Genomic DNA, 12,291 nt, shown 5'->3' with positions numbered 1-12,291 from the left:
CACAGGAGTAATTTTGTCTCTGAAGTCCCTATTAGCCACTAGTTAAGCAGCCACGTTTGTATACAGTGCAGTTTCTTTAAGCATTTATGAGAGTATTACAGTAATCCAAAGTGGACATGAATAAATTTTGGCACAAATGTGGTTCAATGGCATAGGAAACATCAGCCTCCATGGCTCAGAGAGCTGCATGGAACACTGGGGATGCATCAACATTGAAAGTATCTAAATCACCCTTGACTTCGAGCATCACTAAGAGACCATTGGGATCCATCATTATCCAATCCCCTCCTAAGAAAGAGGAAGGATTAATCCTCATTTTGAATGGTACTGAGGGACGAGAATGGTGAAGTAGGGTGGAGCCCATGGCAACCTAGCATTGAGCCCCTTTGTAGCATGGTGCTGAGAGCATTGAGAATACTGGTGTCCTTGAAGTATCTCCAAACGTGAGGACTGCTTATTATCCACTGTATTGAAGGGTATGTGACCTAGCTATCAGTACACCTTGAGTAACTCAGAAAGATGTGGCCACTCCAGTTGCTATGCCCTTCCCTTTGTCGATGGCAGCCTTTGTGGAGCAACTCCACAAGTTTGAGGAGTGCATGATAGCCCTTTGATACCAAGACTTGGGAACTATTCAGTACCTGCAGGGGATGCATTGACATGAAGGCCTTGAAGGGCTTTGGAATTGATGACAACTGCGCCAGTGTCGATCTCCAACCCATTGAAGAGGACGCTTCTTGAGTATATTGGAGGTACCTGGTGTCTCCATGCCCTAGGCACAGGTCTGACCAGGAGGTCAGTTGTTCAAGACAGGTAGAAAATCGGACATCTCATGAGTAATTTTATGAGTGTGAATTGGAACTGCTGGGCATCTGAAGAAGATTCAGGGAACTCCTTGGAGGAAGAATATACTGGTTTCCCATCAGATCCCTGTCACAAGGTAAATGTAAATCTTCCACAGGGGAGTAGTTCTTTTTCTTTTTTCACAGAATGTATTAGGGAGATAGTTAAGGCTGTCCCATCTTCTTTAGAGGTGGATGAGTAACCCAGGGCAGAACTGTTGGACATTCTCCAGTTCTTCACCCCCCCCCCCCCCCCCCCCGCCCCGAAACTGTAATTGTGCCCTTTTACAGAATCCTAAAGGAAGCATAAATGACAATGTTGGACACTGAAGAAACAGTGTGTTTTAAGCCTGTAAGACGTATTGGATATTTTCCTGCCTAAATTAATTCTGAAGAATATTTCTGTAGTTTGGCCAGCAGATGGTACATATTTATGCTCAAAGTTGTTACAGAGGACTGACTTCTCTTTCTTTTAGTTAGCACACATATAATAAGAAGTGCCTGTAGTGATTTAACCAGTTTTTATTTGAAACTTGACTGTTCTGCGCTCTGGCCTGGAGTTTTAAATTCAATAACTGATCTCTGAAAACCATTAAAGCATTCCAGCTTGTTCTTACCTCCAAGCAGTTCATCTGATAAAGCTTTTCCTTAGCAGACCACTTTTTGAGTGTGCATGAATTCCCCATTACAAATTGGATGCATCCACTGTCAGGTCATTTTGAATGAGGAACCTGTACAGAATTCCTTTTGCAAGACTGGACTGAACCATCCACCAGGATAGTGAATCCCTGGAGTCATGACGAATATTGATCTCCTGAAGGTTTCCCATTGCTTGAGACTGGGTAGCAGATGCTGGCTGTTGCTTCAGTCTTAGCCTGGGAGGAAAGATAGACAGATCTCTTTGCTGAGGCTCGGTGAATTATATATAGTCCTGACCTTCCCAGGTACTGTTTAGACAATATATAGACATTTAGCTAGTGTTATAATTTATCCATATTTCAGTTACCTGTTATTGTTTACTGATTGCACATTTTTTGTTTATTGTTCTAATGTGACAGTAAACCTGTTTGTTGACTCTGCTGTCTGGACTGATATAGAATCCTGGTGGTTTGTGTGTTGGGTCTGTGAGTTCTTTCTGGGTACTGTGGGATCACTGGGAGTGTGGCGCAGTAACCTAGAAATCACTGGGGATAATTTTGAGAAGAGGAGACTTGCCCAGAGGTGGTTGTGACCCAATTGGTAGGAGGAGGGTGTTAGTGTAGAGCACAAGCGGCGGGTGCAGGCGGACCTGAGCTGTACTGGGGATAGACCCTCTAAGTGGCTGCGGGGTAACCCCAGGCAGGTGGCTAGGCATTTTGTGACATACCCCATTACTCTGAACCTCCTGTTAACAAGAAGGTCAACTATAGAGTCCAGAGGGCTCCAAGATTCAAGAAGCTACAACTTCTTTAATTGTTGTTACATTTGTGCCCCGCGCTTTCCCACTCATGGCAGGCCCAATGTGGCTTACATGGGGCAATGGAGGGTTAAGTGACTTGTCCAGAGTCACAAGGAGCTGCCTGTGCCTGAAGTGGGAATCGAACTCAGTTCCTCAGGACCAAAGTCCACCACCCTAACCACTAGGCATTGTATTGTGGTCAATTCTGCTATCAAGAGACCCAAGAGTAAGAAGTCTTACTTTTTGGTGTTTCTAGGGAGGGAGGCAAAGACCTTTGGAGTCTTTTGGAAGGAATGCTTTGTTAATGTCCTGCATAGCAACTACGAGCATGTTCTTGCAGAACATTGTGCACAGTGTAGTGGAGTTTTCTGATACTCTCACTTGAGAGAAGGCTGATTAAACTCTGTGAACTAATAGTCAACTAATAGGGGAAAGGAGTGTGGAAAATACATGGCCCATGTGACTTATATTTTTGTTATGACATCAAGAGCCTTTCAATGGGGATCAGTGGCTTAGGAAGGGGGGGCGGTGGGGCGGTCCGCCCCGGGTGCACGCCGCTCGGGGTTGTCGGCGCCTCGCTAGTTCCTTGCTCTCTCTGCCCTGGAACAGGTTACTTCCTGTTCCAGGGCAGAGAGAGCAGGGAACCAGCGAGGCGCCGACACCCCCCAGCGGTGTGCACTCGGCGGATTGGCTCGCCCGCCCCTCACCGCCTTCCAGGTATGTTCTTCTCGGGGGGGGGGGGGTTGCGCTCCGGAGGGGGGAGGGTGTGCCGCGCTGCACCCGGGGGGGGGGGTGCGCAGCGGCGACCCGCCCCTGGTGTCAGCTGCCCTCGCGACGCCACTGATGGGGATTGAAACTCGCAGAATTGCACAGCTTCAGGCCTCAGACCTCAAACCAGAAATGTAGAAGAAGCCCTGCTGATGTGCCATGCTGCAGAGAGAATCTTTAGAGATAAGGTGCAAGAAACTGCTACTCTTGAGATCCACTTCTGACCTGCCCTTCTAGGTGGATTTATAGTAGAGGGCAACAGAGATCCTACTACTCTCTTAATAGGAGTAAGAATCCTCCCTCCTCCCTAACAACTTGGTGACCTCACATTTGCAGAAAACATCTGAGGGCCCAAAAAAGCCCTGCCAGCTCCACAGTCAAAACCAGGAATCGGGTTTTGACTGTCTAGCAGAGCATAACTTCAATCCCTGCAGCCACCATGAACAACCTTCCAGTAGGTGGGGGGGGGGGGGGGGGGGGAGACTGAAATTATTTTCAGAAAGTAGGCCCCTTATAAACTCAGACCAATGTTTTCTGAAAATTATCTGGGAAGGTTACTGTCTGCAGTTAGAGAACATTCCTCCAAATTGCCATCCAAGAGCATCCAAGTTAAGCGCTCTGCATCAGGATTTGCTTACCAAGGAACTCTCTTCCCTCTTCGCCTATGTGGTTAAGCCCATTCTACTCAGGAAGAGGAAAAGGATTTTATTCCAAGTACTTCCTGATTAAAAAAAAAAATTAGGAAGAGAGAGGTAATTTTATTCTATTCTAGTCCTGAGGGACCTGAACAAATATCTGGCTAAAGTTCAGGATGGTTTCCTTAGGCACCCTTATTGTCTTTCTACATAAAAAGTGGATTGGTTATGCTATCTGGACTTGAACGCTTATACCCATGTACAGATGCATCCAGGTCATAGAAAGTATCAGAGATTCGAATTAGGGAAACGCCATTTCTGGTACCATGTACTGCCTTTTGGCCTCATATCAGCTCCAGAACTATTCACAAAATCTCCAGTAGTCATTATAGCATCTCTATGCAGACAGGGGTGCATGTGTTTTCCTACTTGGACAATTGGCTGTCAAAAACACATCAGAGGAAGGGGCAAAAAATGTATGTGCAGGACCACTCAGGTGCTAAAGCTGCTATGGTTTGTCATAAACTATCCTACATCTTAGCTAAGCCCATTACAGAAGTTGGGACTCGTAGGAGCCCTGCCAGACACAACTCAAACATCTGTATTTTTTCTGCAGCAGCAGATCTTAATTTTCATTTTGGTAGTAGCAGAAATGATTACAAGTGAGCAGGTGTCAGTGAGCCAGATGTAGAACTGCAGAGGTCCTGTGGCTCAGCATCCTTATTTATCTCCCATTCATGTTTCAGTTTGAGGCAAGTTCAGTGGACCCTGTCCACCCAGTGGTCTCAAGCCATGGGAAACCTTCAGGAGATCAATATTCGTCATGACTCCAGGGATTCACTATCCTGGTGGATGGTTCAGTCCAGTCTTGCAAAAGGAATTCTGTACAGGTTCCTCAAATTCAAAATGTCCTGACAGTGGATGCAGTCAATTTGTAATGGGGAATTCATTCACACTGAAAAAGTGGTCTGCTAAGGAAAAGCTTTATCAGATGAACTGATTGGAGGTAAGAACAAGCTGGAATGCTTTAATGGTTTTCAGAGATCAGTTATTGAATCAGATTAATATACAAAGATAACCAGATTACATCAACAAGTAGGGATGGACGAGTTTGTACCTCCTGTCTCAGAAAGCAGAAAGTGAAGTGGGCCATCTCACAAAGGATGTCTTTCCCTATCAATTGTTATGGCTCTGATAGACAACTGGTGGACAGACTGAGTCAGTTCTGCAACCTCATGAATAGTATCTGAATGAGAACATAGTCCAGAAGATTTTTCAAGAGTGGGACACTCCTTCAGTAGATCTTTTTGCAACTTAATGCAATAAAATAGTTCCTCAGTTCTGCTGTACAGTAGGATCACATGACATACTAGCCTCTGATGCCTTCCTCATTTATTGGAGGGGGAGGGATTTCTGTATGCATATCGTCTAATAACCTCTCATAGAGAAGACTCTTCTGAAGCTCAGACAGGATCAAGGAACCATGAGTGTGGTTGTCCCCTACTGCCTGAAGCAGATGTGGTTTCATCTTTTTCTGGAACTTTCCTCCAGGGATCCATAGAGGCTGGAATGTTTTCCAACACTAATTTGCCCAAGATTTGGGTGTTCCTACTGCATTCTGAACGTTAGTCCCTAGACCTTGCAGTTTGGATATTGAGAAAGGGTAGTGGTGGATTAGCTCAACTTGCCTGAAAGTGTCAAGTTCTGTTGGCTTTCACAAGAGTTTCCACTAGAAGGTCTTATGGTTTTAAATGGAAGAGGTTTTCTGTATGAGTCAGGTCTTAAGACCAACTCTATTAGGGTTCACCTTAGTGCAGTTGGCGCTTACCAAGTAGAAATTAAAACTATCTCTGTTCAGCATTTAGTTCGCGTTATTTGAGGCTTGCTTCTGTTGAAGCCTCTCATCAAGCCTTCTGCTGTGCCATTGGACCGCAACGTTGTTTTAACCCAGTTGATGAAAGCTCCTTTTGAGCCACTAGATACTGCCTTTTGAAGTACCTGACCTGGGAGGTCCTGCTTTTGGTGACAGTCAGTTAAACCTGCAGGGTAAGTGAGCTCCAGGCCCTAGTAGATCAATTCGACATGTCAAGTGAATTTGACCACACTACACTAATGACACTGCTCGATAACAAGGGGAATCAGAGGTGCAGTGGCAACATGGTTCAATGGCTTCCTAAGGACCAGATCCTATATTGTAAAGATGTCTAACCAGATAGCAGCCTCATGGATTTCTGAAATTTCAGGCCTATCCTTACGGGCGTCTGCATACAGCTGCTATGCTGCCCGAGCCTGCCTCGCTTGGTTACAACAGGCAGTGGAACAGCCCGGAGATGGAGCAGAGCCCCTTTCGGAGGTGGCACCGCGGATGGAGTCGGCCTTGTCATTTTTGGCTGACACCCTTTATGATCTGGTCAGAGCTTCGGCTAAACAGATGGCTGTAGCGGTGGCGGCTCGCCGTCTTCTGTGGCTACGGCATTGGGCAGCTGACATGGCCTCTAAGCAAAGGTTGGTGAAGTTGCCCTTTCAAGGCCTTCTTCTATTTGGTGAGGAGTTGGAGAAAATTGTGAAAGGCCTGGGGGATACCAAACCCCAGCACTTACTACTACTACTACTACTACTACTACTACTACTACTACTTACCCGAGGATAGGCCGCGGCCTTCTTCCAAGGGTCAGGTGGTTCCCTCCTCTTACAGACCTCGCTTCCGTGAAGCTAGAAGGTACCATCCGGGGCGTTCTGCTGGGTTCACTTCGCGTGCCCGTTTTCAGCAGAGGCAGTCCTTTCGCTCAGACAAACGTTCCGCAGCAGCAGGCTCAAGACCTGGAGTTCAAGGGCGACCCTCTCAATGATGGTGCACCGGCCCCCTCCTCGATTCCTGTGATAGGAGGAAGACTTTCCCTCTTTCTTGAGGAGTGGGCCAAGATTACCTCAGATCAGTGGGTCTTGGACCTGATCAGAGAAGGCTACAGAATAGAATTCAATACCCCGATAAGAGACGTGTTTCTGGAGTCCCGATGCGGTAATGCCGCCAAACGGGCGGCAATAGAGGAGACCTTGCAAGGCTTGATTCATATAGGGCCGGTTTCCCCCGTGCCTCCCGTCGAATGCGGCTCTGGCCGTTACTCCATTTACTTTGTGGTGCTGCGAAAAGGAGGGTCTTTTTGGCCTATCCTAGACTTAAAAGAAGTAATCAAGTCTCTGAACGTGCGGCATTTTCACATGGAAACCCTGTGCTCCGTCATAGCGGCGGTACAGCCAGGAGAGTTTCTCACGTCTCTGGACCTGAAAGAAGCTTACTTGCACATACCAATTTGGCCCCCGCACCAGAGGTTTCTGCGTTTTGCGGTGATGGGAAAACATTTCCAGTTTCGGGCCTTGCCTTTTGGTTTCACCACAGCTCCCCGAACCTTTTCCAAGGTAATGGTTGTAGTAACTGCTTTTCTCAGGTGAGAGGGTATCCGGGTTCACCCGTACCTAGACAACTGGCTCATTAGAGCAGACTCTGTAGAAGAGAGTCATCAGGTTACAGCCAGAGTGGTCTCAGTACTGCAATCTCTGGGCTGGGTCGTCAATATAGCCAAAAGTCACCTGACCCCCCTCAATCTCTAGAATATTTGGGGGTCCGGTTCGACACAGCCTCGGGGATGGTCTTCCTACCCGAGCAAAGGCAGTGCAAGCTTCAGAACCAGGTCTGTCTGCTCCTGAGGATGCCTCGCCCGTGAGCTTGGGACATAGTCCAGCTGTTGGGGTCGATGACGGCCACTTTGGAAGTGATGCCTTGGGCGAGAGCGCACCTGAGACCTCTGCAGTGTTCCCTGCTTCAACGGTGGTCTCCAATATCTCAGGATTATCAATGCAGACTCACGTGGCTCCTTGCGGCTTGGCTCAGTATAGAGTGGTGACTCTCAGACAGCATGCTGCGGCGAGGAATGCCGCTAGCGCTCCCCGATTAGTGCCTGGTGGTAATGGATGCCAGCCTGAAGGGCTGGGGTGCGCATTGCCGGGGAAGGCATGCCCAGGGTCTTTGGACACCCGAGGAGTCGGAGTGGTCCATCAATCGCTTGGAGTTGAAAGCGATTTTCCAGGCGCTTCTGGCCTTTCAATTGACCCTGGAAGGGATTGACTGTCAGAGTTCTGTCGGACAACACGACAGCAGTGGCCTACATAAATCGCCAGGGAGGCACTCAGTGCAAAGCACTAGCAGCGCATGCTGTGCAGATTTGCCACTGGGCCGAGCTTCATCTGCAGTTTCTGTCAGCAGCTCATATTGCAGGTCAGAGCAACGTGCAAGCCGATTATCTGAGCAGGAATCAGATCGACCCAGCGGAGTGGGAACTTGCAGACGAAGTATTCCTGCAGATATGTGCCAAATGGGGAAAGCCCTAATGGATCTTATGGTGTCAAGCACAAATGCCAAAGTCCCGTGCTTCTTCAGCAGACGGAGAGATCCTCGCTCGGCAGGGTTGGATGCCTTGGCTCAACCTTGGCCTCAGGGCCTCCTGTATGTGTTCCCTCCGTGGCCCTTGATAGGGCGAGTACTCCTGCGGATTCGGCTCCACCAAGGAGAGGTGGTTCTCATTGCCCTGGATTGGCCCAGGAGGCCGTGGTATGCGGACCTCCGGCGGATGCTGGTAGAGGATCCCCTGCCGTTATCTGTGGTACCGAACCTGTTGTCACAGGGCCCGGTGACCATGGAGGACACCTGCCGCTTTGGTCTTGCGGCATGGCTATTGAGAGGGCGCAATTGAGAGACAATGGATATTCCAGTAAAGTCATTTCCACTCTCCTACAGGCCCGCAAGCGTTTCACTTCTGTGGCTTATGCCAGGATTTGGCACCAATTTGAGGCGTTGGTGTGCTTCTATAGCGATTACACCCATGCGGGCTTCTGTCTCGCCGATACTTGACTTTTTGCAGGATGGTTTACAAAAAGGCTTGGCCTATAATTCCCTGCGTATTCAAGTGGCAGCCTTAGCATGTTTTTGAGGGAAGGTCGCTGGCCTCTCTCTGGCTGCTTGCCCAGATGTGACACGGTTTCTTAGAGGGGTGCTTCGGCTCCGTCCTCCCGTGTGGGTCCCGTGTCCGGCGTGGAACCTGGGGTTAGTTTTAAAGGCCCTTCCGTGTTCGCCCGAGCTGCTTAGGCGAGCTTCGGAGAAGGATGTGACCTTAAAGATGGTCTTTTTGGTGGCCATGACATCAGCGAGACGGGTATCTGAGCTCCAGGCGCTCTCCTGTCGAGACCCATTTCTGCAATTCTCAGAGTCCGGAGTAATGATACGTACGGTGCCTTCCTTCATGCCTAAGGTGGTTTCAGCGTTTCACCTAAACCAGCCTATTTTCCTGCCCTCCTTTTCTAAAGAGGAGTTTCCAGAAGCCTATGGGCAGCTGCACCTTCTGGATATGCGAAGGGCTCTGTTGCAATATCTGTGCATGTTAAATGCCTTCAGGACCTCTGACCATCTTTTTGTTCTTTTGTCAGGTCCACGCAGAGGGTCTCCAGCGTCTAAGGCCACTATAGCCCGTTGGGTCAAAGAAGCTATCTTTTCAGCATTTCTGCTATCTGGCCGGCCTCCGCCTGAAGCCTTTAAGGCGCATTCCTTAAGAGCAATTTTCTCTTCTTGGGCTGAAACTGGAGCACTCTCTCTTCAAGAGATATGTAGTGCAGCTACTCGGGCTTCTAAGCTCTCATTTGCCCAACATTACAGGCTGGATGTGGCTGCCAGGAGAGAGGAGCATTTTGGAGCACAAGTGCTGGCGCGTGGTGTGGCTTGTTCCCACCCTATCTAGGGATTGCTTTGATACATCCACTCGTAATGGATTCATCTGCTTGATGACAAGGAAGAGAAAATTAGGTTCTTACCGTGGTAATTTTCTTTCCTTTAGTCATAGCAGATGAATCCATGAGCCCTCCCTCAGTGGTTCATTATGTGATTTATGTTACTTTTATGTTCAGTTTTTCCTGTAGATATGTTCCCTCATTGGGAGAAGTTGGAAAACAATCTTCAGGATTTCTGTTCAGTTATAGGAGGATGAGTTAATTCCCTCCTTTGAATTATAGCTCCGCTGTGAGGAAAGTTCATGTTATTATGCTTTGCGGTGTAACACTGCTTTGGAAGCTTCAAATACTGAAGAGGCAGATGGAGCTAGTTGGCCATGAGGCACTATGGTTTTTCAGTGCTCTCTATCGCCCCCTGCTGGTTGATGGACACAACCCACTCGTAATGGATTCATCTATGACTAAAGGAAAATTACCAAGGTAAGAACTTAATTTTCCCTTGCTTTAAAGCTGATTTTTCGTTTCCCTGCTGCAAGATTGCGTAGTCTTTTCAGACAAAGATGCTGGATTGCAATGCTTTCTTCCTGCTTTTCCAGACAAGCCATTGCTGTATTTAAACATTCAAAGGCTTCTGCATGTGTTGGTCCCACATCTGCATTAACCTAGTGATCATCATTAGTTTCTGATTCTTCGTGTTCCTTGTCCTATACTGATTCCACTATTTCATCTTCTGTTATATGATACCCTGAATCATTTACATCACTGCATATTCGTTCACTGACATTCTCAACATCACAATTGGAGCAATCAAGAACCTGTAGAAGAATATCTGCAATGGTTTTAAGAACATCTTCTTATTCTTCCTCTTTGTGTCTTTCTGATTTGTTTGGAATTATGTTCCACACATTTTTCAGAGTTTGATTCCACGTGTCAACAACCATGTAGGATCAATCTTGTATGTTCAGTTCTCTTATGAATTGGATCACGCCATATTCCTTTAAAGTCTTTTCAGTGAAACTTTAACTCTTTGATCTATTGGCTGCATTACAGATGTCACATTTGGATGCAAAAAAAGCACTTTGAATCTACCTTCCTCTCACTCTAGGCTTTCTTCTGTAGGATGTGAAGGTGCATTGTCCAACAATAAAATGACATTTCCATCTTTTCCTGTACAAAGCTGACATCCTTTTCACCTCTGGTATGAAGCATATGTCGTACCAGTCAAGGAAAACCTTGCAACTCATCCAGGCTTTTTTTTTTTTTTTGGCTTCTGTACAACTGTGGAAGGTTATGTATGTTTTTGGCTTTGAAGTTTGAATCCCCCCCTGAAGTTGCTTAATAAAAAAACATTCCCTTTTCGGCTAATATCAGCCCAGAAATTGGATGGCTCAGCGATCTTTTTTTGCAGGAACCAAAGATATAAATATGGCTGATAGGGGTTCTGAGTTTTTAGAGTTTGTGATTTGTAAGATTCTGTATTGTTTGTGCTTTTTTTTTGTTTTAATGAATGTTTTATTGTACCTCACGTAGATGTTTGGATTGGCGGGTAATATTTAAGTATAGAGTTTTATCTACCTCTTCAGTTGGTGACCTTTTCATGGTTTTTGTGGAACAAATCCCTTCCTCTTTTTGAAGAACAGAGACATAGTTTAGAATAGCATTGCTGTGTCTTTTTATATCGGATATTGTTGATGTTTCTGCACCATATTTTTCTGCCAGACTTTCCCCCCAACACTCCCTTTCTTAATTTCTCCACAATGTCAATTTTGTCTTTTAATGTCAGAAAGTTCCTTTTTCACTTTGACACCATTTTTAACACTGCTTTGTCCCTGCAAGCTGAAAGGGCAAGACTTTTCTCTGCCGTGTCTCTGCAAGTTGAAAGGGCAAGGCTTTTCTCTGCAAATTGAAAGGGCAAGGCTTTTGTCTGCCGTGTCCCTGCAAGCTGAAAGGGCAAGGCTTTTCACCTCCGCGTCCCTGCAAGCTGAAAGGGCAAGGCTTTTCACCTCCGCGTCCCCGCATGTTAAAGGGGGAAAGGCTTTCTTCTGCCGCGTCCCCGCCAGCTGAAGGGGCAAGGCTTTTTTATTCTGCCGCGTCCTCGCCAGCTGAAGGGGCAAGGCTTTTTTTTCTGCCGCGTTTCCGCAAGTTGCATGTGAGTCAGGAGGAAAAGGAAAGGGCTGGAAAAGAAAAGGCAGGGCTTTTCTCAACTGCTGTCCCTGCACCCGTTTACTTCATTTCCTGCAGCAGAATGCACAAGCCATGAGGATGATTGGCCGGGAAGGTACTGTACTGTTCTACATGGTAGACTTATAAGGGGAGTGGATAATGGGCCATAGGCAAGGGAAATGAGACGGGGGTGATGTTCCCACCCTGGCCAAACTGGTCTGGATATTGGACATCTGATTAATCGGCGTTAGGATAATCGGCATTGTGCTGTATAATAGATGTTGTGTAGGCGCTTTGGTTTACATTATTTAATGTTCAGCTATTCATAGAATTTTGATAAAGACCAACATTGCAGTGTCCTGATTTAGTTTAGGTTAAAAATCTTATTTATGTGCTACGATAAAGCAGAGGAGAACATAAATGAAAACTGTACTCAGGAGACTAGTGTAAGCTATCTTACTTTACACTCCATGACAGTGTAAACTCATCATCTGGCATGCATCTGGGGAATAGATGGTGCCAGTTAACTTAAATATATTGGTTATGTGAGAGCCTTCTGCTTTGTGTGCAGAGAGTGGGAGGGAAAAGATAAGGCTGGTGTGGACAGAGGACAATAAATGAGAGAAGAGCTTTTCTGCTCCCTAATAATGCCATACCCCTGTAGTCTTGT

At 46.8% G+C, this 12,291-nt stretch overlaps 1 protein-coding gene across 1 annotated transcript in view; it reads left to right on the top strand.

The window, feature by feature from the left end:
- The window catches only part of LOC115465754 (ribosomal RNA processing protein 1 homolog B-like), a 127,461-nt gene that overhangs the window by 44,234 nt on the left and 70,936 nt on the right, over positions 1 to 12,291 (top strand).

Source organism: Microcaecilia unicolor, chromosome 3 (genome assembly GCF_901765095.1).
Source record: "Microcaecilia unicolor chromosome 3, aMicUni1.1, whole genome shotgun sequence".
In the NCBI taxonomy this organism is placed as follows: domain Eukaryota; kingdom Metazoa; phylum Chordata; class Amphibia; order Gymnophiona; family Siphonopidae; genus Microcaecilia; species Microcaecilia unicolor.
Note: the sequence above shows the minus strand (reverse complement) of the source record. Positions and strands in the feature narration are given on the sequence as shown.